Source organism: Manacus candei, unplaced genomic scaffold, assembly GCF_025592945.1.
Source record: "Manacus candei isolate 608988 ecotype Guabito, Panama unplaced genomic scaffold, ASM2559294v1 h1tg000047l, whole genome shotgun sequence".
Taxonomy (NCBI): Eukaryota; Metazoa; Chordata; class Aves; order Passeriformes; family Pipridae; genus Manacus; species Manacus candei.
Genome location: NW_026138095.1, coordinates 2,551,384 through 2,578,529, shown reverse-complemented (window position 1 = coordinate 2,578,529; position 27,146 = coordinate 2,551,384). Strand labels below are relative to the sequence as shown.

The following is a 27,146-nucleotide window of genomic DNA, read 5'->3' as shown; positions in this document are numbered from 1 at the left end:
CGGGGGGTGCGGGCACCTCGGGGCGGGGACCGGGCTGGGCTGCTCGGGGCCCGGGGCGGGGGATCGGGGGTGGGGGGGACGGGAGCGTGGGAGTCACCCCCCGGCGAGGGGTGCGGGTCGCGGTGCTGGCGGGGGGATGCTCCCGAGGCGGTGCGGGGACCGAGCAGAGCCGCCCGCCCCCCCGGAGCACCGCCCGGCCGCCCAGCGCAGCCCCCCGGGCAGGTGGAGGGTCGCCCTCGCCCTCGGCTCCTCGGGGGCTTCGTCCCCTCTCCCGAAAGGTGGGAAGCCCTCCCGGCGGAACCTCTGGCAGGAGCGGGAGGGGGGCGGGTGTCGCTGCTGCGGGGAGGGCTCGCGGTGGGTGCGGGGATGGGGCGCTCGAACAGCTCTGTGTGGCTGCGGGCTGAGCCCCACGGGGGTCTGTGCCCCCACAGCTGGGCTGGCAGCCCTCCTGCCGTGCTCTCTGGTGGACGGTTCAGACACTGCTTGTATTTTCTTAATTCCTAAAAAACCCCCATATAGTTGAGGAAACTCCTCCCTGCAGTTCGCTGGGAGAGGCTGGGCCGTGGGGATGTGCTTGGGCTGGGACCCATCGGGCTCATCCTGGAGGGATGGAGAGCCCGGCTTCAAGCGGGGTGGGGAGCCCAGCAAGGGACAGGTTGGAGAGCACCAGGCCAAGGGAGGGGAACGGAGGAGAAACTGGCTGTAAACAAGGGGAGCGTGACCAGACTAGCCTGGCTCCAGCACCGTGCTGAAGGCAGAACAAAAAATAAACTGCAGAAAAAGCCAATTATGTTTTCAGCTGGCTGGAGCAGGGCTCGGATCTGCGTGCAGCACGGCCAGGGGAGGCTCGGGGAAGTGTCCTGGGATCAAGGGGTTGGGACTGTGCAAACAGGGTGAACCTGCTGGCTGAGCATCTGTCCTGGAGCCTGAGAGGGCCCTTTGGTTGAGGAGGGGAGAGAAGACGATCCCGGGCTGAATTGTGGCTGGAGGAAGGTGGAGCACATCTGTCCCCTGGGTCTCTTGATCTTTGGAAGTCAGGGGCTGTTCTCAGTTAGAAATGCAATTTCAAAATTCCTTCATCTTTTGATATTTGGGTTTCAGGTTTTTGGGGTTTGCTCTAAACTTTTTTTCTGTAATACCAAGCTTTATGTGTTTTCCACAGAGTGTCAGAAAAATCATAAGCACAAACTGCAGCTGGTGCTTCTGTGGCCAGTGAGGATCAGTGGGAGCAAATGAGGTGCTCCCCACACTGCTTGGCTTTTGGGGGCACTGGCTGTGCCTGTCCTTCTCTGCCCTTTGGGGACAAAACTGGTGTAATGATTGCACTCGGATTCCTTCAGGCTCCAAACCAGACAAGAGGTATCAAGAGGGAAAATTTTAGGGTCCTGCCTGTATTGGAAAGGCTTGGGGGGCACTTGGGCAGGCAGTGGCTCTGCTCAGAGGTGCTGAGGGTGCAGGGTTGGGGTCTGCAGGGTGGGAAGCCACAGAGCTGATCCTGTGGAGAGCTTATTTAAAGCTTTAATGATATGTTTTGGGACATCATCTACGCCTGAACATTCCTCCACTGCAGTTATGTGGAAGAGGGAGGGAGAGAAGGAGAGAAGAAACTTTCAGGATATAAAATTGGATGTAAATAAGGGGGGAAATGATCTCTGGCTCTCTGGTGAGGTTGCTTAGGAGAGAGCAAAGCGTGTTGTGCTGCAGCTGCACACTCTGTCTGGGAACACCGAGGTCCTCAGTCCCTCCAGGTGACCTGGCAGCTTCCCCAAACCAGTGTCATCATAAGCCCGATACAAAGCAACAGCCTAACAGGGACTAACAATAGGATTCTTATTTAAAAAAAAAAATTAAAAAAGATTGACCAGCTGAAGTTAACAAACCTTGGAATTCAGCAAACCCGGATGAATCACCGGGAGCAGAGCCTGCTCCGTGGCTGCCAGCCCGCTGAAGGGCACTCACTGCCTCACTCCAAACTCAAAAGAGCAACTTTCGACAAACACTCCATCAAAAAAACTGGCTAATACTTGCTTGGCTCCTAATCCTCCCTGAGCTGTTTCCCCGTTGCTAATCTCTCCCAGGAACCATTAATAAATCTTGCCTGGTTTGCAAGGCTGATTCTGAACAAAGGCACCAGGAACCAGCAGTGCCCGACCCGTGGCTCTGCTGTTTGCACGCTCCGCAGGAAGATCGTTTCGCTTTTAATGAACCCACTTAAAAAAGAAACAAAAAGTAATAAATCAATCCCATTAATCTGTAATAAATCGAAGCGCTGAGGTCCTTCCCAAAGCCTTCAGTGACTGCCAGCTCCCCACGTGCTGGGATGCAAAATCACTGTTATTATTTAGAACAACTCAGCAATGGCAGTGCTACCTGGGCCGTGCCTGCCCAGCGATGCTTCCCTGCCCATCCATGGCTCGGAGTCCCTTGGGAGCAGGGGGGATCCCTCTGGAGTTTGTCTCCATCCCTCAGCATCTCTCTGTGTCCTGGTTTCTTGGCTGGTGGCTCTGCTGCCAGGCTGTACCTGGTCTGTGCGTAGCCCCGGCAGTCCCTGGGCTGCAGCTGAGCATCACTCCCCACTCTAGGGCTCTGCAGCTTGGAAAGGGTGGATGTGTTCCTAAAATTAACCTGGAAATGCTGCTTTGATAGGCCACTGACAGCTACAGCGGAACCAAATTAGCGTTTGGAACTACCATGAGATAATTGACCTCATTTACTATTTAAAGATGGGGGGAAAAAACCCTCCCTCTTCCACACAACTGCAGTGGAGGAATGTTCAGGCGTAGATGATGTCCCAAAACATATCATTAAAGCTTTAAATAAATGTATGATGACATCTCGTGTTAAAAAAGACTCCCTTTGTGTTTCAGATAGGAACCAGGAATCCTTTTCAGAGTCGTGTTTTAACAAAGGATATTCCTCTTGTTTTTCCAGACACGCAACTTACAATATTTGGAGTTGTAAGTATGTCATTTGAATTCTTTCACACAGGGTGGATTTAAAAATCATCTTCCTTAGAGATGCCTCTTACTTGCCAAAAGGTAAATTCCTCTGTCTGCTGCTTTTTGTCTTTTTCACTTGAAATGCTGCAGGGCTGCCCTGGTCCCACCCTGCAGATTGCAATGTTTGGAAAAGGGAGGAGATGAGAACTATCCCTTTCTCACTGACATTAATTACAAGTGTTAAACACCAAGGCAGCTACACAACATTACAGACAAAATAAAAACACGAGTTGGAGGAGTCAAGTTCTGCATTTACTGCTCCACAATCAAGATATGTCTGAGCACATCATGTGCCAGAAGCACATCCCTCAGTTCCAGTCCTGCTCCTGGTCTGGCTGGTCCAGTCAGGACTCAGAGAACCAGGTCCATCTTTTTCCTGTGTGATGGTGGTGGTGGTGATGATGGTGATGGTGGTGATGGTCATGGTGGTGATGGTCGTGGTGGTGGTGGTTATTTTGTTGGTCATGGTCATTGTGGTCCCCAAAGTGCATCTCCCACCCTTGTGCCAGGGCTGGGGTTTATTTCCCAGGGAAGGTGGTGTCTCTCACAAGGTATTTGGTGGGGTCCCCTCTGCCTGAACCCCCCAGGACTGAGGATTTCCCACCACCAGGGTTGTGTGAGATCCCTCCCCAGCCTGTGCTGGGCTGGCTTGGTGGGAGAAGCCTTCGCTGCTGCTCTGGGCCGTCTCACGCTCTGCCTCGGCTTGTAATTAAAAATGAAATATTTGGGCTAAGTGCTGAAATTAAGAACACATTTTTGATAGCTAACAATACAGAGGAAAACCCTGGAGACCCTGATAGGGCAATTAGTGCCTCTCCACTTGCATTGGAGATGAGTCTTTTGAGAGAGGAAGCCTCTGTTCACTCCAGGGGATTTTTTGGTACAAAAATGCAATTATAGGGTATAAAAGGGAACATTTAGAAACATGCAAAGCGGGAATGAGTCTGGAGCCTCCTTTGCTGCAGGACTAGGAAGGCAGAAGGTAAGAGGTGCCCCAGGCATGACACCCCTAACACTTCCCCTCCAACCTGCCAGCCCTGGCAGCAGCTCCCATCAACTCGCGGTTTCATTTCCCTCCCGTCTACCTCTCCTGGCTGCTGTTCCAGGCTCAGCTGCTGTTCCAGGCTCATCCCTTGGCCTCAGCAAGCTCCCAGCTGCTCCAGGCTCAGGAGGCTGGGTGGTTGCTATCCCAGTTGGCAATGAGCTTTTGCACTGCTCAGCACAAACCGGAGGAATCCACCTCCACGGTCCAAGCGAGCGGCCGTCGTGTGCCGGGGCCGCCTCCTCCAGCACAGCTCTGCTTCCCCCCTCCCTCTCTCCCTCTAAGCATCTCTGGAGCTGGTGTGTTGTTTAGAACAAAGCCTTGAGGGGCTGTGGCAGCTTCCCATGATCAATCCCAACAGCATGTTGTCCCGAGAGGATGAGCAAGCCGTGAGCCCTCTCACGGTGTGTGGGGGATGAGGAGGCTCCGCTGCGCTCCCCACGCTCCCACCTGAAATCCAACGGATGGACACCAACCCTGGGGGCCTAAAAAAGTTCTGCAGCAAGCAGAGCTCGTGGAGGAAGGTGGTGGTGACCTGCACAGAGCCAGCACAAGGGCAGGGCTGCCTGCACGTCCCTGCAGAGCGGGTGACACGGGGCTGTTTGTCTTGGACGTGCTGGGATGGGCTGGAAAACAGCGCTGACCTCTTGAGCAACACTGGGGGGGTTTTTGGCCGGCCGGGCAGTGGCTCAGCTTGTGTTGAGTTTATAAGACCTGATTTCCAAGATAGGAAAAACCCAAAACAACCCTGTCCAATGGCCAGACTCGCCCTTGGCAAGGAGGAAGGGAACAGTCGGTGTCGTTAAAGGTTAAATAACAGCAAATCACATTTCTCGTGCCGGGCTGTGTGTGCACATTATTTAATCAGTGTTTAGTTTGTTGAATTACTTTTATTGGGAGTTAACTGTGTAGTGGTCTCAGTGGAACATCTGGTCCATGATTTGGAAAGAATATTCTTCGACCCTTGCTGATGGCAATTATTTTTGGAGACGAGTGGAGGCTTTAGAGGCATTAAGAAGATAAAATGCAGATTGTTTGCGGAAGGGTTTTTATTTTATTTTAGTGGCTTTCAGAGAGAGGAAATTTTATTATTTTTTTGGTCTATTCTTAGCAGACAGTGCAGTGGAAGCCGAGCAGAAGGGCTGGGAAGAGGCACAGATGTTCCCTTTGCCATTGGCTGGGCCAGGCACCCAAACCCAAGGCAGAGGGTTTGAACCTCCCTCCAAAGCTGCTGCAACATTTTCCAAGACTTGCAATAGCTCCTCTGCCCACCAGTTTCCCAGTAAAATCACTGAAGGCTGGTGTGGGACTCTCTGTATAATAATTTGAAAGCGTGACAGTGGATGGGACAAGGATAGTTTACAAAGCAGAGAAAATGAAGGGCTCTGTACTTCCTCCCATCGATGGGAAAATCACAGATGGATCCCAAACTTCCAGCTCTCAGCCCAGCACCAGTTCACCCAGACCACAAAAGAGAACAGCCAATCTCCCATTTGGAAGCTGTGATGGAAGATGGGACACCTTTATCCCCAAGAGTAAATACTCTGAGAAAAAAAAAAAAAGGCAGCATTAATTTATCAGTAGCTAATAAGTATCTCATGAGTTAATTGTTGTTGCACATCGGATCCCTCCATGGAGGAGGCTGGCTGACTCCTCTGTGTCTGCAAGAACACTGATTTCAATTATTTAGAGGAAAATATACAATCCTGGTTGCTGTTTGCTCTATGATGGTGCATCTTGTCCCAGGGAAAACCACAGGCAGACAGGCTGGGAAATTATGGCTGTTTTTTTAGCAGGAAGATAAAGTAGAACTGTTAAAGCAGGGAAGGATGGATATCCTGGGGGCATGTTGTTATGGGCAAGATCATGGATTTGAGAAGGACCTTGGGTGGCTTTAGAAGGGCCAATAATACTAATATTAATACTAATACTAATACTAATAATACTAATAATACAAGTATCATTGGTGTTTTATTCCAGCACCTCTATATATACATTGATTTTTTGGAAATGCCTTCATGTTTCAAAACTACGAAGGGAAGAAAAGGAAAGGGAATGAACTTCTCAATCAAAACTGGTTTTCAGTGTTTATTATACTAAGAGGAGGGGGAGAAGCCCTTTTATGCTCAATCCACAGTTGAAATTGTTCATTAAAAAGCACCAGTAAATTGGGATGGTCAAAAGCAAACTTCAGAGCAGCAAGATGTCACTTCCCACTAGTAAAGATGCTGTAGGTGTGGTTATAACCACAATATCAGCCAGTGGGGAAGATCCTTCCCCTTCCCAGACAGCTTTTGTGGCACCACATCCCTGCCCAGCTTTTCCGGAGGGGTTCTTTTGGTGTGTGTGTGTTTCTATTTGTTTTTCCCCTTCCTGACATATTAATCTCGGGGTCATCTTAACCTTGGCTCTGTGCTGGCTCTGGGAAAGGGCTGCTGGCATTAGCCCTGCTGGGGGAGCTCTCTGTGGGCACAGTATTTGGTAATAAAAGCAACGATTTTGGAGCAGGGAGCTCGCACAGGGAGCTGCGCGGCGGGGATTTGTTAAACAGCTTATTCTGCAATAAATGCAGCATAAATTAGAAATGAATAAAACAAAAATCAGAACAAATGGAAAGAGCTAGGAAGGACCCTGAGAGGGCAACTGCTCCACTCCTAGTGTTTCCAGGATGGATGTGCCTGCTGGATCTGGGCAATCGACACCCAGATCGATCACCTGCCTCCTCCTCTGTCTTTTTTACCATCAAATATTGAAATATTTGGGCCTTAGCTGCTTGTCAGCTTTGCTTCCTGTTTTCTCACTTTGTTGGAAGTCAGCCCCAGTGTTGAGGGCTTTTTTTCACCAGTAGGATACAAAATCAGGAGGACCAGTTAAGGCCTTGCACTAAAGGAGAGCTGCTGAGCCCGGGTGTGTTCTCCCAGGGGTCTTTATCTGTCTGCAGCGCAATCGTGTGTGCATATCAAATTAAGATGAAATTATGGCACTGGGACCTCATGTAGATCAATTGTCTCTGTGTAAAATGCCTCCAGCATTTTAAACATGGGTTCCTGCACCAGAGCAATGGTCTTTGACTTAATCTGCCCTCCAGGACTGCTTTAGGGGTCACTTACAGTCGATTCACCCCTTTCACACCAGAAAACTCACTGTCCTGCTGGAGAACCAGCAGCAAGATATTTTTTGGAGCAAGAAAATAATCAGGGTAGTTTTAATGAGGTTCAGGAGGAGGAGTCTCTTATCAGCAGAAAATTCAGTTGTTTTCCCACTCTGTCCTTCCTTGCCTTCCTTATTAACCCCTTGTCACCAAGGATGAGCCCCAGGGCAGGGAATGCTGTGTAGAGCAGAAAGGGAGTCACTGCCTGAAGGGAAAAGGTTGGTCTGGAGAATCAGGTGAGTACAGAAGGACTTGAATTGCTTGAACTGCTCTGATTTTTCAGTCACATCAACAAATTAGCAGGTTTTCCTAATAGAGTCATGGAATGGTTTGGGTTGGAAGGGACCTTGAAGCTCGTCCAGTCCCACCCTTTGCCAAGGGCAGGAACACCTTTCACTAGCCCAGGTTGCTCCAAACCCTGTCCAACCTGACCTTGGACACTTCCAGGGATGGGGCAGCCACAGCTTCTCTGGGCAACCTGTGCCAGGGCCTCCCCATCCTCACAGCCCCTGAGACAAAAAATCTTGAACAACAGACTGGAGTGGACTGGAGTGCACAGGAAAGGGCCAGGATGGGTGTTGGGACCTCCAAGAGTGGCAAACATCTTTGACCTTGTTTCTCTCCATATTTTCAAGCCCCTGCAGTCCATGGGAAAGGGCACAGGTAGACTTCTCCATCCAAGCCCAGTGTGCTCCGTGGAGAAAACCTTGGAGGGAGCTGATGCCAATTTTAGCCCAAGTTCCTGCAGCAGAAATAGATCTTCCTGAGCACACATTTAAATTCTTAGTAATTTATATCTCAGGTTAAACTCTTTATTAAAGTGCCAGGGGGGGATTTCAGGCTGGCTGTATGTACCTCATCACAGGAGATGGGCTGGAAATTACAGCAATTTGGAAAGAACATGGATTTGAATCTTAGAGCCTGTGGTGAAAGTCAGTGCACAGTGAATTATTCCACTTAATTCGTGTTCACACATGGATTCAGCTGGAGCCAAAGCATTTCTATGGTATCACATTTCTCCAGTGAGCTACTGAGTGTAACACAAGGGCTCTTTTGGGGGGGGTTGTGCTTGTCCTTGGGGTGTTTTGTTCCTTTGCCTTTGTTACTCATCCAGAGGCAAATGCTAATGAACTAGATTTGTTCATCTGCTGTGTGCAATAACCACAGAGGTTATTATTTTATATATAAGGTTCTTCCTGCCCTTGGCAGTTGGTTTTCTGTGGTGGTGGGAAGCAAAAGGCTGTGGAGCTCTCATTCCTTGTGTCCACGTTGATGTGTGGGGATGGTTAATCTATATAAGAAACTGCCATGGAAACTGTTTAATTGGCAGTGAGAGAAGCCCCAGCTGTTCCTGCAAGCTGCTGAAATTGTCCCTTTGCTTTCTGCTGCTCCAGATGTTCCCCTGGGTCTGTCTGTCACCCTACAGCAAACTCACTTCTGTGAAGGTACCAATGGCTCAAGCATTTCTAGAGCTGAGTTTGGCTGCAGAGATAACCTGACTTGTTTTGTCAAAAGAAAGTCATGGAGCAAACCTGATGTGCAAAAATATGTTGGGCAGCTCGAAGCAACAACCTCCTCCATCAGATCTGGGAGGTACAAGAGGTGTTTGTTTTCCTTCTCCACCCTGGCACTGGTGGAACTCCATCCATTCACTGTGTGGGCAGATGGGGCTACTTGTGGTTTCCAAATCAACTTTTTCAGTATTTTTCCGTGCACAAAACATGAACATTTAGTCCATGTACTCAAAATGAGATCAGAACAGCAAGTTTTCCCCTTGGCCATGTTGTGGGTGCCCTGCTGGCTCTGACTCCCACACTCTGAAGGCTGTTAAAAACATCTTTGAACCAAATGGCTCAAAGAACAGCAAGAGAAAAGCCTCAATTTTAGTTGTGGTTAAAGATTATTTTTTTTTCCCTTTTCCAAATTATCCACCTTTCTTCCCAGCCCTCAGCTCACACTGAGGCTGATGGGTGGTTTTGGGGTGTGCAGACAACAGCTCAGGGAGGCAAGACCCTGCACTCCTTCCCTCCTTTTGTTGTGTGGGGCCTCCACAATAAAAATGTTAAGGGTCTGTTGACCAAAAAGGGTTGAAAAATGAATATTTACACAGGACTCAATTGTTGTCCATCTTCCCCTCCACTTTAGTTCAATGCAAGGAGCAAATAACTGTGTGCAGTGATTGCAGCTATTGCTGAATTACCAACTTATTCATGACATGCAGATTACAGGGCAATAATTATAGCTGAACTTGCTGTCATTTTATGAGATCCTCAAGTATCCAGATCTCCTCAGGGCTGGGTTTTTTTGCTGGTGTGGCAATGTTTAGCTTTACTGGAGGCACAGTTAAGTAAGGGAAGCATAAGTGCAAAATGTCCTTGAAAATAAGGTGACAACTGATTCTTTCTTTTGTCTGGCCTCTGCCTTCTCCTGTTATATTCTGCATGTTATTCTGGGTGCTGGCACAGGCATTAGCAATGCAAAAATAACTCTGGGTTTGGCCACATCCATGTTGTTGTTTAGGAATTTTGGGTGATGGTGGGGAGGAAGGGCTGAAGATGGCTGGAGTAGGAGGCTGGGAATTCATTCATTTTTGCTCACATCAGCAGGGTATTTTTTGTTATTAATGACAGAAAAGTTACAGTGCAGAAAGGCACATTAGAACGACAGGGTAAGAGGAAATGACCTCAAGCTGCATCAGGGGAGGTTCAGGTTGGACATCAGGAGGAATTTCTTCACTGAAAGGATGGTTAAGCACTGGAATGGGCTGCCCAGGGAGGTGGTGGAGTCCCCACCCCTGGAGGTGTTCAGGGAATGACTGGACGTGGCACTCAGTGCTCTGGACTGGAGGACAGGGTGGGGATTGGTCAAAAGCTGGATTTGATGGTCTTGGAGGTCTTTTCCAACCTAAATATTTCTGTGATTATATGAAAAAGTAGTTTATTAAATGGTGTAGAGTCCCTAAACCAGGTGAAATGGTTGGGTTTAGTTAAACTGAGGGTTCCTGTGTGACTTGGCCCTGGGCTTCTGTGACTGGGACCTTTTTGGCCCCCCAAACCAGCACCTTTCTCTGCACAGCCTTGCAGCTGGTGTTGCTGGCAGCACTTTGACTAACCCTTAGGAAAGCTCTATCACAGATCTACCTCCCAAAAAAATAGGAGCCAAAATATCTTAACTGTGTTCCCTGCAAGGGGACTTGGTGCATGAATTGATTAAATATTTACACGAGCTTTTAGAGTCAAATACTGCATATGAACTAAATTTTATCCTAAGTCATTAAATTCGTACTTTAAAGCTCATTTTTAAAGTCCCCTAGTGGGGACATTAAAAGTATATTTGATGGAGTTGATATAGTTGTAATTCTGTGCTAAGATCCCAAGTGATAGAAGGGGAACTCAGCCCAGGTACTGGGGACACAGAAACAGGAAGATCTCAAACACAAAAGGGTCAAAGTTAAAGGTTTAAGAAGAAAAGCAGCATCTTTTAAAAAGGAATAAAAGGTGAGTTTGACTCCAAATGTAATTTTGTTTTAAAAACTTCGGCTTTCTCACAAGCCAGGATCCAGGAATGATGGTTTCATAGCCTTTAAGATGTTTCAAACAAGCACTATTATTCCCCAGGAAAAAAAAACCATCCCCCCTCTCTCCCAGGTGCCCCCTGCAAATTGAATCCACAGTCCTGAAAACCCGGAGCTGATGCCAAGCATTTTAATCTTAGCAGAAGTAAACAGTGAGCACCAATTTACATAAAAATCGACTTGTAAAATTATTTCAGTGTTAACATTGTGACATTGTGTAAGTATATTGGGTGACTTTGGGGCCGCTCAATGCTTTTTAAATGGATGCTGCTGCTACAACAGATTCCGGTCGTGTTTGTTTTTCAGATGTTTGTGGGAAATTATGTGGATTAAAAAGCTCTTCTTTAGGAAAAGCCCGAAGGAAAATGAAATGAAAAGAAGGAGCATATTCTTCAAGGACCACTGAGTCTGGAGGTCTTTTGGAAGCCTTCCTGGCAGGAGGATTTCAGCAGGGTGGGAGGTTTGGGAGTCTGGAGGATGCTCCAGAGGTGAGCAGTGGTCCCAGGTGGGTGATGTTTGCTGGTACTGAGGGTCCCCCACGTTTGCTCAGACTTTGCTTCGTGCTGTTCTCCCTCAGCTCATTTTCTCCATGTTGTCTGAGAAAGCTCTGGGAAGGAAAATGGGAGTAAAAATTGTCTGTGAGGGCAGGGAATGAATTAAGGAGGGAGAAGGGCCCTGGAGGCAGGAGTGGCTGGAGCTCAGCTGGCCCTGGCCTGTGCTGTGTCACTCGTTGCAAACAGCTCTAAGTTATCAAACCTTCAGCCCTCTTCAGTTATTGGATGAAACATTTTGGCTTGTGGTGAAGAGAAGCTCACAGGAGATGCTTTAATGGCTGCTTCTGATCTTAAAACCAAACTGCTAGAACTGCTGCCCACGCCGAGAGAAACATCCCTGGCATTTACTGCATGAGGATGTGCTGAAGTCTATCCCAACACAGAGCCTGCATTTTCAGATGCTTGGGGATTACTTTTATCTTCTTCCCTCCATTAAATGGAGCTCAGCTCTGCTGCCTTTCCCACAAATAAAATGTGCTGGCTCTTTCTTCCAGGAATCCTCATTTTCAAGGCGCTGTTCAGCAGCACGGTCGCCCGTGTTTGTGCTAGATGGGATCACTGTTGTGTCATCCACAGTGTTCCCTCTGCACTGGGAATATTTTTTGGCTGGTTTATGCAGGGAGAAGCCTTTACTGCTTCACCACTTTGTGTGGCTTCTAAATCTGAATATGTTGCGGATTCTTTGGAGAAGAGAAGGTTGTGTGGAGAGCTATGAGGACTCTGTATCAGGAGCTGTAGTGGTAGGGATGGGTTCAAATTGAAAGAGAGCAGGGTTAGATGGGATATGAAGAAGAAATTCCTCCCTGTGAGGGTGGGGAGGCCCTGGCACAGGTTGCCCAGAGAAGCTGTGGCTGCTCCATCCCTGGAAGTGTCCAAGGCCAGGTTGGACGGGGCTTGGAGCAACCTGGGCTAGTGGAAGGTGTCCCTGCCCATGGCAGGGGGTGGGACTGGATGAGCTTTAAGGTCCCTTCCAACCCAAACCATTCCATGATTCCATGATTCTCTTATCTGGAGCTGAGGAGTTTTGCCATGGCTGGAGCATGGAGTGAACAAGATCAGGGAGAGGGAGAAGGTCTCACCTGGTGGTTTCTCAGGCTGGAGATGCTCTTTGATGGTGTGAAGAGTTGATTTTCATGGTTCCCTCTGAAGAATTTTGGCTGGGGGATGCTGATGGGGTTTGGGGGGTCAGCATGTGATCCCTGGTATCAGCAGAGAAAAAGCAGGATAAGGGGATCCTCCCTGCTGGAGGAGGGATGCTCTGCTCATCTCCTCCCGAGGAGAGCCACCACGGGGAGGAGGAATCACACACCTCCAGTGCCAAATGCCATCTGACTCAAGGGGAGGAAAATCACACCTCTTTATTACACAGATTTATCTCGCTGTGGCAGAGCCCCACAACCACCACCAGATGCTCATCTTCTCAGTTGCTTTATTGGATTCTGGGACATCCTCGTAATTGCTGTGAGTGGGAGATGATTCCCCAGCATCTGGCATGTGTTAATACTGATTCAGAGCTCTTGTCAATCCACTTAGGAGAGCGTGGATGTGCTCTCTGTGCAGGCAAAAGGCAGCCTGGAAATTCTAAAGCATCACTAAATCCTATTTTTCTTGCTTTGAATTGCTGCTGAATGACTGAGTCCTTGCCACCAGACCTGCTGCAGGGTGAGCAGTTGGAGGTGGGGAGACGTTGCCCAGATTTCATCCCAGTTTCTGACAATGGGTAGGAAAATGCTGCCCAGTTTCCCCCAGCCTTCTCCCAGGTTGTCTTGCAGGAGATTCTGGAACGCTCTCCCAGCTCAAGTTTCTCCTCAGTCCATGAAAATCCATTTAGCACAACAGAAGTCTTCCAATGAATTAAAATTAATTCTGTTTTAATGTTTGGTTTAGGTTCAAGAGGTCTCCTGCTCCCTCTGAGGGTGGTGGCAGATATCAGTGAGCACAGCTGCTTGGGCACTGCCTGTAGGTCTCTGGGGGCAGAGGAGTCTCAGCAGGTGGGTTTCCCTGCTCAGCTCAGAGTGAAAAAAAAGGAGGAATAAATCCAGCTAAAAGCAGATATTTCAAGAATCGCTCCAAAGCTGCTGTTTTCATTCCAGGTAGGAATAAAAACATGGGGTTTAGGCAGTTTTTAAAATTTTTCTTCTCTTCCTCTGAGCAGCCTGGCAGGGTTTGGTCAAACAAGGGTTCATGCTGGCATGTGCAGCAAGGCTGGCAACCTCCTGTTCTCCAGGCAGAGCTTTGGAGGAGGAGGTTTTTGGAGGGGCACAGTGACGCAGAAGAGTCTGTTTGAAGGAGGGAATGAAATACTTCCCTGCATCCCTCCTGCCTGAGGAATGCTGCTGGGTGTTGAATAGCACAGGAGGGCAGGGAAGAGGGATTCTCCAGGCTTGCAGGGCTCTGTCTAGACTCCCTAATGCAGCGGTGCCTTGAACTCCTGCCACGGCCTCGGCGCGTCCTGTAAATGGAAGCGGAGGAGCTTCCCACTGCCAAAGCCTCAGTCATGTTAATGAGACCCCAGTTCCTGCTGAATTTGGCAGCCTGTCCCTCTAAACCAGTGAACTTGCAGCAGGTGGTAGCAAAGCTCATTTCCTAAAACCACATCCCCCTGGAAGCAAAAAAGCCCCACCTGACTTCCCGTGGTGAGGCGGCCGTGTCTCCCTCCGGGCTGATGGGGGATTCCAGGTGTGGGGATGGATGTTCCTGCACAGGAAACCTGGACACCAGCACTCCACAGAGATGATATTTGGGTTGGCACATCACTCTTGTCGTCTTGGAAAGGTGACACTCACTGCCTGAAGCCTGGCCTGTTGGAAATGGGAAGCCTGTCCTGTTGGGCATGGGAAGCCTGGCCTGTTGGAAATGGGAAGCCTGTCCTGTTGGGCATGGGAAGCCTGTCCTGCTGGCTGTGTGAGGCTGCAGCCACCACAATCCATCTGGTTTTTTGGTGTTTCCGTTCCCTCTGGCTCCATTAGAGCTCGTTCGGGTCACCGAGTTGGTTTTGGTTTAGGATGCATTTCCTTCTCCACCCTCCTTTCTCCTCTTTCTGGGATCAAGTTTCTCACAGCTGAGCTACTCTTGTCTCTCTGTTTCCCACTGAAGGCTGAAGCAGGGCTTGGTCACCTCTATTTTTCCAAACCCAGCCCAAGCAATGAACATCTGCCAGGAGACAGAGGTTTTCCTAAGCCTGTGGTTTGAATAACTCATTCTTTGCAGCCTTGCTCCTCTCCCAGGCACATGCTGCCCATGAGGAGCGGGAAGGACAACTCTAACCACTGGATGCTGCCTCCTGTGAACCCACAGCCTGGGATGATGGGAATGCAGTGCTGGCCAGGCTCAAAACCTCCTCATTTCACTCCCTCTGGGGTTGTGGTGTGACCTTTCCCATGGCACCTGGAGTGGAGAAATGTCCTTCATTATTCCTCCAGGAATAATGAGGTGGTTGAGGCAGAAAATGACCCAGCATCTCCCAGGTGCCAGTGCCTTCCACCCTGACTTGCAGACACTTGGCACAGCCCTGCCCTGAACTCACCTGACCAGTTCTCTTCCTGCAAGCCCAGAGAAGCACCACTGCTCCTCTTAGCAGGCAATCAGAGTCTCAGGTGTATTTTAAAAGAGCCTGAAGTTTCCCCGAGTGTGTTGTGGTTCATGTGCTGGCAGTTTTGGGTTCCTGGGAAGGCACTCCTTGGGAAGTGTCATTGAGGGCCTTGCACCTCAAATGAGCACTCACTCCTTAGTTTACATGCAGGGAAACGGGCCCAGGAAGCTCCTGTGCTAAACTCCACAACAAATGCTGACAAAACCTGCAAAGTCCTGCTCCCATTTCCTGCTCTAAATCCCTCACAGCAGACCCTGATATCCAGGGCTGGGAGCCAAACCCTCTCAAGTCAATGGAAAGATTCCCCCTGACTTTAATGGTCTTTGCATGAGTGCCTAATTCCTTCCTGTTCACAGGCTCTCTTGGACTTGGTTATGGAAACAACTGCAGCTATAAAGTGCTGCAGTGAACTGTAAACCCTTCAAAGCAGCGCGAGGGCAGATTTCCTCGTCCTCCCAGACAGCTGGAATGGGTTTTGTTTGACAAAAAGCCTGATGTATGTCCTTCCAGCCAGCGCCGTGGCTACAGCGTGAATGAGTGTCTTAACAAATACATTCATGCAGATGGGGTTTGTGGTCAGCCCTCTGGGGCTGGAGCCAAGCTCTTCCCAGCGGGATGGGGAAGGCAAGGGAGCCTTGTCCGTGCGAGGCGAGGCTGAAGCTCCGCGGCTTTGACGTGCCAGCAGCTCTCAGAGCTGTGGTCCCGGGTCTTGCAGCTTCTAGGAACTGTTTCAACTCCCTTCCTGCAAAGGCCATGTCACTGGTAGAGACCAGATGCTGCCCAGTTTTGTCAGCTCTTTGTGAAGTGGAGGGATTTTGCCCCAGGCTGTGGCACCGTTGGCCCCCTTTGTGCCTCGCTCCACAAAACTCTGGCAGAACACTTAAAGAAATGCTTAACTCCAAGGATATAGATGTGTTTCACTGACTTCCACAGGGGGGGGTCTTGGTGGGTCTGGCTGTGTGATGCCAGCAAGGGGAACATGGGATTTCCACCCAACACTTGAGACTATTGACTGGCACCTCAAAGCGTGAGATCTGCCTGCTCTGGTCTCATCATACAAGGAGCAATAGCAGAAAACAGATTTTTGAGTCTTTATCAAGCCCAGAGACACCAAATGTGACTGTTAGAGGAGCAGTGCCTTTCACAGGAGTTCTGCCTGAGTGTTTTCCAGCATGGAAGGTTGCTCAGCTGGCTCTCGGGGGAGAGGAGACTGATGTTGATTGCTCTTTCTTTCTTTATGCCCTAAAAACTTTCTGGATGAGGGTTTAGGTTGTTTGACTTGTTTTTACTTCGCTGTTCGAGCACTGGATGGGTTTTGCTGGTTTTTTTTTTAAATCAGGGACAGCTGGGTGTCTGCACCCCCCACCTGCCCATCCCTCCCATCGTGTGCAGCCCGAGCACAAATGTGATCCCAGCGTGGCCCCAACGGCTTGGGCACAAAATCCCCACTCCTGGAGCCACGTCCTGCAAGAGGAACCTCGACCTCACTTTTGCAGCTGTGCATTCCTGAGATGAAAAGGGCAGCTCAGGCCTGGGCTGGTCCTGTAGCAGAAAATCAGACCTGGGCAAATCCAGTCCATGGAAAAGTCTGGCAGCTGCAGGAGCCGTCTGGCTGCTGGAAAAATCCATAGTGAGCTCCATCAGTGACCCCCTCCTGCCACCCCGATTTGGGGAGATCCCCCCTTTGGCTTTCTGAGTGCTTGCCCAGGGGTCTCACTAGAAATGTGGCTGTATGAAGACTCCCAGTTCAGGGATTCAGGAATTGCAGAGTGCTGGCCTGGCTCTTTCAGGAGGATTATTTGCTTTTTAAAGTCCCTGTCTGCAGCCCAGGCTGATCGTTCTGTTGCAGGGGAAAATAGGCAGCAGCCTGAGACATGGATGAAGTAATGAGTTCATCTCTCTGCAGTCTAGCCAGGTATACATTTTTTTCTCCCAGAACTTAATTAAAATGCATACATCTTTCCTCACGTTTTTATGAAGCTCAATGGCAAATAATGGTCACTCTCTAATTGCACCAACATTAACTTGTTTTCATGGCTGCAAAGGACGGATCCAAGGGCAGAATCCTTCCTTCCCCTGCATTTGGCTACTCTGGGATGTGCTATCTCCAGCAAGCAGCCAGAAGCCTGGGTTTTATATCTGTTCTAGCACTCCCATGGGCTGGACTCTGCTGGGGAAAGGAGGGGACTTGTCTACTGGAAAATACATGCATTATTCTGGGATGGCTGATAAATCCTTACCTGGCTCATGCTCTCCCTGTTCTGTTTTCCTGGCATTGCCACTGAATCCAGGAACTTTATCCTGTCTGGGGTCTGGAGCCCTCTGGCCACAGTTTGCTGCCCTCTCAGAGCCTTCTCCTGCCTGGACCCCTCCTGGTGTCCCCTGGGATCACTGGGGAAAAGGAAAATAAAAATCCAGGCAAGTTTGATTGAATAATGAGTTTAGTTACTTTACCCAGCCACAAAACTGGGCGTATTTATCCAGAGCAAGATGAAACAGGGGCCCTCCTGGTGCAACAAAATCATCTGTCCTACAAAGGAAACCACCAGCTCCATTGTGGGAAGGGTGTAAAGCTGTTGATGGAAATGAGCATTCCATGATCCTATGGCCTTCCACTCCTCTGTGATTTTGGTTACTCCAGACTATGATCAGCACAGCCAGACCAGTCCTCATCCCAGTCCTGCTGGCTACTGGCCCCAGTAGTTGCTGGTGAGCATGGCTGGCTGACGTGCCTGGTGGCAGGTTTCACAGGGGGCTGGTGCAGCCCCAGAAGTGCCTTTGTGCTCCTTTGTGACATCCATCCAGCTGGGTTGCATCCTGCAGGGGTGTTGGTTATGAAACGGCTGGTTTTACTGTCACATTTTTAAAAATTCAGCCCTTTTTTAATATGGAACTGGTTTCTGGTGGCATGAATATTGCAGTGCTGTGTTCTGCTTGAAGTGATGCTGCTCTGACGCGCCAAAGCTCGGGGAGGCTTTTGAACATTTCCTCGTCTAAACCCGACCAGTCCCACGGAATCAAAATCTAACCTAAAATGCTAAAACTGCTCAGATTGCACTTCATGCATGGGAAATGAGCACATTTCGAGGTGTTGCCAGGGTGGAGGCACTAGGAGAGAGGGCTGTGGACTGTAAGAGAAGGTTATGCACCGTGGGAGGACGTGCAGGTCCAACACGTCTCCACTGGTGGGTGGTTTGGGTCCGGTCCAAGGAGAGGAGGTTGGAAGGAAGGATGTGGCTCTGCTTGGGTGCTTTGTGGCCTGGCCATCTGCAAGGAGAAGGAATAGGCACCATCCCTCCCATCCACCCTCCAATTTAGTGCGTGCCTGGAAGAGGCAGTGGTGGGTGCTGTCAGGATCATAAGTGGCACATGGATGACAAATGGTCCATCCCTTGGGCTTTCCTTGGAGGCTTGGAAAGTCGTGGCTGGAGTGATGGCAACAACAGAAGAGGTGGCTGCAGGACCAGAGGGCTCAGGGAGCTTAGCTTGGCTGCCTTTTCCAGGAGGAGTTAATCAGCTGGAACACGTGAGGGCTGCAGGGCACGGTGATGAACGGGAGCATACGGAGGGGGAAGGCTGGCTGGTTAAAAGAGCAGTGGTGATGGCACAAAAGTCCTTCTGGCAGCGTGATTTATTAAGCTGTGATGGTGTCTCTCACATTCAGTGGCAGATGCCTCATCCTACATGACATTTAATGCAGGCTGAGAGAGGTTTCACCGTAGGGAACCATTCTCTGCCTGCAAGGGGGGCGCTGGGCGGGCTGGTTGGTGACTGCCACGCTCACAGCCGGGAAGGGAATTTTCTAAATCACATTTTTATTAGGTGTCTAATTGACTCATCATCCCTGCCCCCCCTCGGTGCACAAACATTTGCTCTGCCCTGAAATGTGAGATGAGCAAGGCTGGCGAGAAATGCTCTCTGAATATAGCTGGAGAGAGAGAGAGAGAGAAAGAGAGAGAGAGAGGGCTGAGCAGGGTAAGGAAGGAGCAAATTCGTGCCATTTTTTAAAACAAGATCGTAAAAGACTGTAAAAAAAAAATCCCCATATAAAAAATAACAACAACAACAGAAAGAGGTTGTGGTTTCACAAGCCAGTTTTCATTTCTGGAAGTTGATGACACCCTGGATTGCTGTTGTTTTTTTAGACCTCTTTCAATTTTTTTTTTTAGGATGGTTTGTCTGTAGTGTGGGTATGTGTGGGTAGAGAGCTGGGAAATATGCAGAGGGAAAGAAAAAGCTAAAAATGGGCAGGAACAGGCTGGCTGCATATGCTTTCCCCCCCCCCCATATATAAAAAAAATAATTAAGGAAGATCTTGAAGGTGTTAAAGATTTGAGGTTTGTGGGGTTGGAACACAGGCAAAGGAGGGTGATCCTGAAGACCACATCTAATCTAGGATATTTTGTGCTTCATTGAGCACCATACTCCCCTTCACTGCAGGAGGGCTGTGTCTCAGTTTGCAAAATAATCATCCAAACTTCTGATTTACGTCCCTTGGAAGCTGCCCTGCTCTGCAGGGAGGAGGAGGGATGCAGCCAGGCTGTCCCAGGGAGCTGGATGGTGTGGTGGTCTTGCAGGTCTTGTATTGGTGCCACCAGGAAATTGGGTTCTTTTTGCTGTCCAGTTTGGTGTCACATCTCATTTTGGCATTTTTGCTTAGAAAACAGTCTCGTTCTTCAGAAATATTTCTCTTTCCTTTCTTAATTTTTTATTTCTTCAAGCTGAGCCCCGCTGGTCTCCACAGGAACTGGAGAGCTGGCTCAGCTGATCCCTGAGTGGGACAGAGGGAAGGTGGGATCTGAGGGCCAAGGTTCATTCTTTGCCCATTGCTCCTTTCTAATAAAATAAAGTTTTACTTGAAAAGTTCAGACTAATTCTCTTCTGTTGTTTTGCTCAGCTGGAAGCTTCCCTTTAAAACATTAATATCCACATTATTTTTTTCCCCTGGCAGGTTAATTAATACTTGATTCATCACCTCAAAAGCTAATGGGTATTTATCCAGATCGTGAAGGAAATTAATGCCTGCTATAAATAACTGTGATAACTGACAACCCATCTTTACTTACGCTCCTTCTTCTTCAGGAAACAAACTCTGCTGGGCTCTAGAGGAGTTAATCTTGACCTATTCCCAGGGTTGGACTCAGTGTTTTCCTACTTGAGCTTTACTTTGTAAACATGGTGCTTTTTTTTTTATGGGGAAAAATGTCAGCTTTTGTGGAGAGAGACCCAGACAACTCAGCATAATCACTCCAGCCTGGGTCAGCAAAGGCCAGTGCAGACTGTGGGTGTTTTCGTGAGCTGGGAAGGCTCTGGCTCTCTGTGAAATATTAGTTTTGGCTATGGGAGAGCCCTTTCCAAGTTCTTGTCTGCTTCCAATAAATGGTGTTTAGTGCCTTTGTCTGCAGCTCCCCAGCTATTGTCATCGATGACCTTAATTAGGAACACACCAGAAATCATGTCGAGTCTGTCACTCACACACACACACAATTAGAAAGTCATTATTTACTTTTCCTGTTAACTCACATGTTCCTCCTGGGTGCTGCTCTGCACTCTGGACAGTCCTCGTTATCCACGGAGGCTTCAAGGGCAGGAATAACTGGATGGGTGCTGGGAAGCTGGATTGGCACAGAGGTGGCACGAGGGGTGAAGTGGATGCTGGAGGCCACCCAGAGCATGACCTGGTGTGATGTGGTGCCTCTGCTTTTCCCACTGCTCAGAGCTGGGTTTGCACCAGGTCCTGCATCTCTGCTGTAGGTCTGATGCTGCTCTGGTGGCTCTGGGGGTGGCCAAGAGTTCTGTGTGCTGCAAAATGCTGCTGACAGCGTTCCCAGGCTCCTGCCCTCGCTGCAGGAAAACCCAGGGGACAGCCTGGCCCGGGCTCTGCAGGGTGGGCTCTGTCACTGCAGCAATCACACTGCTTTTGAGGCAGGATAAGAGGAACTGAAAGAGCTCGTCTGTCCCGTATGACTCCGTCTTTGGTTTTCCCCATAAGTGAGGCCATTTGTGAGGCTGCCTCTAGGAAGCAGCAGCCTCTGGAATCACCCAATTCTGTTACAGCCTCATCTTTTGGACATTTCCCCATCCCTCATGAAAGCATCAAGCACAAAGGAGCAGCCAGGCATTTTTTATGATTGTTTTAAAAATCCACACTGCTCTAGAGAGGATGAACTTACTTCTTCTTTTTTTTTTTTTCTTTTTTCCGGGGACATTGGCTCATCAATTTTTAATTCTTGAGCTTGGCAGCACTGGTTGAATTAGAAAGAGAACAACTGATTTTAATGAGCATAAGATTAATGCAGATGAACTTGGCTGGAACTGCGATCCGGCTGAGGGGAGATGATTGTCTCACTTCACCTGCCAGCTCCCTCCTCGGTGGGCTGTTCTGTCCCCAGCATTAGTGGAGCAGAGCGTGTTCTCATCACAGGTCTTCACCTGCAGGAGAGATGCTCATTAACCAGCCTGGTTCACACAGGATATTTTGCACATCAACCCTTGGCAGCTGCTCTGGACCTTCCACAGTCCTGCAAGGTGGTGAGGAATGAGGAGGGTGAGGATGGATGTGCACTGGTGAAGGAAAAACCTCCCCTGACTCTGGTACCCACTGGATGGGAAGGAGAAGACTTTTGGCTGCTGCATGAGGCCACCACAGCTCCAAGAAAGCTCATGATCTACTCCTGTTGCCTATCTCTTGGTGGAGAGCTGTTGTTTTATTTATGGGTCATATAAATAATATAAATATGATATGAGAGAGCCCAGAACACCCCTCCCTGGGCAGAGCTCTCCCACTGCCCCACACAACCCCTGAGCTCAATGACTTGCTTTCCTACACACCTGAAATTACATATTTGCATAGTGAGTGGTTTTATTACCCAGGAAAGATGGGGGAGGCTGAGCTGAACTAATTTTATTTGATTCTGTGGGCATCTGGCAGTTTTATATCTCTGTTTTATTTTTTTATGTGCTTTGATCAGGTGGTGCTTACAGAGATCACATCGCTGCAGGTTTAGCCAGCTTGGGATTGTCATAATTAGTCTCCCAGGAGAGCATCAGGGAACTGTGGAGGAAAAGGCCAGACCAGCAGCTGGTGAGATCACCCAGTGACTTGTGCCCAGCTTTACAGGGACCTCCTGCCTGACCCACGACATCATGACCATGGATCAGCCACAGGATCGTGTTCTGCTTCAACATCCCTCCCCAGAGGGAAAGGAGGAGCCAGGCAAGGTGTATTAGCAGCCCCAACCCAAGGGCTTTGTGGTGCCTGCATGACCCTTTGCATCCCAGAGGAATAAAAGATGGGACAGAGCAGTGGGACTGTGGAGGCAGGTGGAGAGGACGGTGCTGTGAGTCTGTTTTGCAGCTGCAGTTTTGCAGATCTCAGGGGTCTAGATGGGAAATCTGTGAGGGCAAAGGGGTGACAGGGCTAAAAGGAATCCTACACCCCATCTGGGTTTGTGCCACCTCCAGCTCTGCAGGAGCTGTGGTGTCAGAACTGGGAAGATCCATCCCAGAGTCCAGCAGTTCCTTCTGGGGCTTCTGGAGACCTAATTCCCAAACAGCAGCTTCCCTTCTGTGCTCACAGCCCTTTCCACTGGGCCAAGAGATGACCAGTGCTGGGGGCAGCACTCACCAGGAGTCCTGGCTATGATGCCTTGGGCTTCACCCTTGTCTACCCCAAAAATGCCTGGGCAAGGGGGGCAGGGCTTGGCCAGGATGGAACGTGGCAGCTCCATGGGTGCATGATATGATCCCCCTCCAGTGCCTGGAAGATTCAGGGGTCTGAAATCATCCCACCCCAAACCCACAGGTTTTTCCTCCTCAGTGTTACCCACTCACTGTTGCCCCCAGCCTGGCCAGGGTCAGTGCTGTGCTGCTGACCTGGCCAGGTGGAGATGCCAAGGCAAGTCATTTTTTTTTGGCTTTTTCACATTTTCAGCTTGTTAACAACCGTTGTTCCCTCCACATCTGTCAGCTCAGGAGAGAACCACTGCTTTAGCTCTGTGTCGCCAGGGAGAGCTTAAACATCGTCATTAAAAAATTCCTGCCTTGCATCATCTCCTCAGACATGCAGGAAGAAACCTTTGCAATTAGATTCCCTGTGCACTGGCAGGAGGGCAGGAGTTCTTCCTTTTTTCCCCTTTCTGTGATGATGATGTTCTGTGATTTTAAGGCAGCAGGGAAAAATACAAAAAAGAAAAAAAAATAAAAAAGAAGCCTGTTTGATTTTCCTCATTATGTTAAGCCTGGTTTTACTTTCTGATTGCCAAAGCATGATAAATGGAACAAAGATTACCTAGAGATTTTCAAAGATTTGCTTTCAATTTGATTTTTCCTGAGCCTCATTAAGCCTGCAGGTTTTATCTACACTTTGTTCTTACAGTGGAGTGACATGACCACATATTAATAGCCATATTTTTTTCCGTTGAAATTAAAACCAGATAGAGGCTTCTCATGCTTTGCTTTCAAATCCTATTTTAAAAAATATTGATCATGTGTGTGTTGTTTTCCTTTCCCTCTGACACTGCTGGCTCTGTAAAGGACATTTGCCAGGGAAATGCTTTCAGTCCTGGATCCCTGGGCATTACTGGGTGCAGTTTTGTGGATTAAGGAACATATTTTGGAAGGTATAATGTAAAGATAAAAGAAAAACGTGGCTTTCAACAGAGAGGCAGACAAGAAAAATAAGATATTAAAGCAGGAGCTCTACAGTCAGGGGGTACAGAGGAGCTTAGACAAGATAAGATAATCTATGATGTGCCCACGTGCATCTTTCAGGAGAAAAATGCCATTGGAAGAGCTCATCCTCCATGATTTTAGGAGAAACTCGTGGCTGAGAGTCCTGTGTGCTGCTGTCAGGAGAAGTTTGGAAAAGGGTGGCAGGGGCTGGGCATGAAGGACAATGTGGGACACACCCACACAAAGCCACCCTGACATTCCTGATGGTGTTCCTTCTGCCGGAGCCGGGAGAACAGACCCACCTCCTGTGTTTTCCAGGTGTGCATCTTCCTCTTTCCGTGCCCATCCCTGAGCCCACAGAGGTTTGGGGGCAGCTGGAAGATGTGATGAAAATGTGTCCTTGTACCTGGTGTGGGAAACACCTTCCTCATGTGCCTGGGGACGGTGTGACAGTGCAGGAGCTGGCTGTGTCCTCCGAGTCCCTGGGGAAGGGGCTGGAGATAAAAAACACAAGAAAAGTTGCTCTTTAATGCCCTGCCTTGTTATAGGAATGGGAAACATGGGTGCACAGAGTGGGGTGAGGGCAGACTGTCCTTAGGGTGCCACTACACCAACCCCAGTGAAGCCCTTTATTCCGACACCAGCCCAGATCGGTCTCCAAGACTCAAGGTGCTTCTTGTGATGTCCTTGCTCCAGGCATGATCCCAGGGGCTCTGCTTGAACTGGAAAGCAGCTCTTTTGGAAAGGTTTTAGGTACTCAACAAGCTCTAATAATAATAATAATAATAATAATAATAATGAACTGCCTTTCTATTTATAAATGAGAGCAACATCGAGGAGCTCGGCTCATGTGGCCACCACGGCCCTGGTGCTCCCTCACCCTCTGCCATGGAGCTGTTCATCCCACAGCCCTGCCAGAGCCCCATCCTGCAAGGGAAAGGGCATTTCCCAGGGTTCTTTCCTTTGGATACACACACATGGTTTTTCTCCTCTTGTTTATAAGGGAATGTTTTCTTTTTAAAAACAGGGATTGTTTTTGTAGCAGCTCCTGCCCTGCTTCGTAAACCAAACATTTCCCAGGCACTCCGTGTCTCAGACGATGTTATGGTTACTGGAATGCCAGTGGGAATATCCAAAATGTGTTTCTTGGTGGAGCCTGGGGATTTTGTGCTGCCTGGCTCCAGATGTGACTCCGATGGGTCCTTCTGGCCGAGCCAGCTGGACGTGGCCAGTGTTGGGGCTCAGCTGGAGAAGGATTTGTGTTTATGTGCTGTAGCCCAAGGCCAGCTCTCACCACCCTGCAGCAGGGGAGCATCCCCTCTGCTTCCACTGGGACAGCTCAGGCTGAGGCTCAGGGCAGGATGAAGCTGCCTTTACTGGTTCCAGTATGGCAGGAACCGGACACGTGCTGCTGGTTCTGATTCTACCCAGTGTTGCCTCTGCTCCCCTTCCAACAACTTTGGACTCTGTACTTGCACTTCTGGGAGAGGCTGAAGAGAGTTTTCCCTCTGGACACCCTCTCACTATCTCTGCTAGATACAGGATGCCAGATTTGATTAAAATGCTCTGATCTGTTCTGACAAATCCTCTGTTCCTAAGTAGATAATAACCAGAAAATCTTCCTAAATAAATCCTGGGTTCGGATCTGTGCCCACACTCGTTTTTCTTCTCGTATCAATTAAATGCTTCCCCTTACCCTGAACTGGGAGCATCCTCAGCCCCTTGAAGGAGAAAGGAGGCACAGACTTATGGCTGCTGAAGGACAGGGTGGAGTGTTAAGACTGTAAAAAAAGAGAGTGTGATTTGGCAGCACTGAGGCACAGGTGACCAGAAACACCTTGGCTGAGCAGGGATTAAAGGTTGCAGATGTCTGTCATCCCAAACTGCAGAGAAAAGTGCTGGGCTTCCTTTCCATCATACAGAATCATGGAATGGTTTGGGTTGGAAGGGACCTTAAGGGTCATCTAGTTCCAAGCCCCCTGGCATGGCCATGCCAGTTCAGTGAAGGTGGCACCTGGAGGAGAGAAAGGAATATATTGGAATAACACCTGTTTACTTTTTCTCTCTCTTTCTTCAGTGTCATCAATATACTTGATCCTGAGGTGTCCCTTTGGCAAAGGGGAGTCCCGGGAACCATTTGCTTCCAAACCTGGACCAGGTCTTTGCAGCCACGTCCACATCAGCCACGATCCAGCTTTTTGACCTCTCCTTCCATCCGTGAACCCTCGGTGTGGATCCAACGCCTTTGGACGGCAGCGCTGAGCTGCAGAACAAGGGATCCGGCTGGTAAAATGTGAGAAAAAAAAAAACCAAAAAACCAACAAAACAACCCCCAAAACAACCCTAGAGATGCAAATCCGTGGGGTGGCCGGTTTTTGGGAAGGGATGCAGGGATGCTCGGGGCGTGCACCGCCCGGTGTCACCAGGAGGTGGCACAGCTCGAGCGGGGATGTCGCGCCGGGTCCCGCATCCCGGGCTGGACCCGCATCCCGGGCTGGACCCGCATCCCGGCACCCCCCAAAAAGCGAGCGGCGGGATTCCAGGAAAAAGGGTCTCGCGTCTCCTTTCTCGGAAAGCCATTGTGCAAAACCCGCACGCACGGAAAACAAACGGACAAAAAAAAAAAAAAAAAAAAAAAAGAAGAGGCACGAACTCCGCGTTTGATTTGGAGAGAAGGCAAAAATGAGCCCTGCTTTGAGAGCACGCAGCTGTTGGACACCCACTGCCTGTGTCCCCGTGGCCTTCCCGCACGAGCAGAGCCTCCACTGACTCCTGATCCCTCCCCGGTGCCCTCATTCCCTGCTCCAAATCCCAGCGGTCTGTTCCTTGAGGGAACTCCATTCGTGGCTTGTAGCACATCAACAGCCAGCAGCTCGCAGAGGTTTGTCCTGCAAAAGCAGATCCAGCAGCAGCACAACACCGGGAGGGCTCCGTGGAGCAGAGAGGACAAGGTGTCCTGTGGCCTCTGAGAATCCCATCCACATGGGATCAAAAGCATTTTCCCCACAGGACATGTTTAATCCCTGCTCTGTGGGCACCTGAGTCTGAGGTGAGACACCTGGAAATGGCAAATCAGCATTTTTTTTCTCAACAATGGCAATTTTCCTTTCCTAGAAAAGGCAGAACAGAGGCTGCAGAAGAAGGAGATCAGCCATCAACAATTGGACTTGATGATCTCAGAGGCCTTTTCCAGCCTTAATGATTCTATGATTGCAGAGCAGAAGTGTTTGTTTTGAATGAAGCATTTGACCTGCAGCCCTCCTGCTGGAAACATTGCACTTCAAGAAAGTTATGGCCTATATTTCACTTGAAATAAAAAATATTTTGAAGTGCATTGCTATTGTTGGTAAAACAGAATCCCAGAATGGTTTGGGTTGGAAAGGACGTTAAGGATCATCTTGTTCCAACCCCTGCCATGGGCAGGGACACCTTCCACTAGATCAGGCAGAGCCACATCCAGCCTGGCCTTGGCCACTTGGCCAACATGGACCAGGCCACTTAGCCCACACCCAGCTTGTAACAAAAGAAAAAAAGTGATTTCTTCCCAATAAATAAATTTTT

General features: G+C 49.3%; 1 long non-coding RNA gene across 6 annotated transcripts; it reads left to right on the top strand.

Annotated features, from left to right (window-relative positions):
- Positions 1–59: 59 nt before the first annotated feature.
- LOC127475703 (uncharacterized) lies at positions 60–27,146 on the top strand. 6 transcript variants are annotated; one of them, XR_007906290.1, is made up of 6 exons: positions 60–278; positions 1,163–1,359; positions 2,868–10,981; positions 11,073–13,413; positions 23,685–23,903; positions 25,663–27,146. It is a non-coding gene; the product is annotated as an uncharacterized LOC127475703 (long non-coding RNA). The 6 variants fall into 6 exon arrangements; XR_007906294.1 differs by having other exon boundaries at positions 2,868–11,180; positions 13,208–13,413; XR_007906291.1 differs by having other exon boundaries at positions 2,868–11,254; positions 13,208–13,413.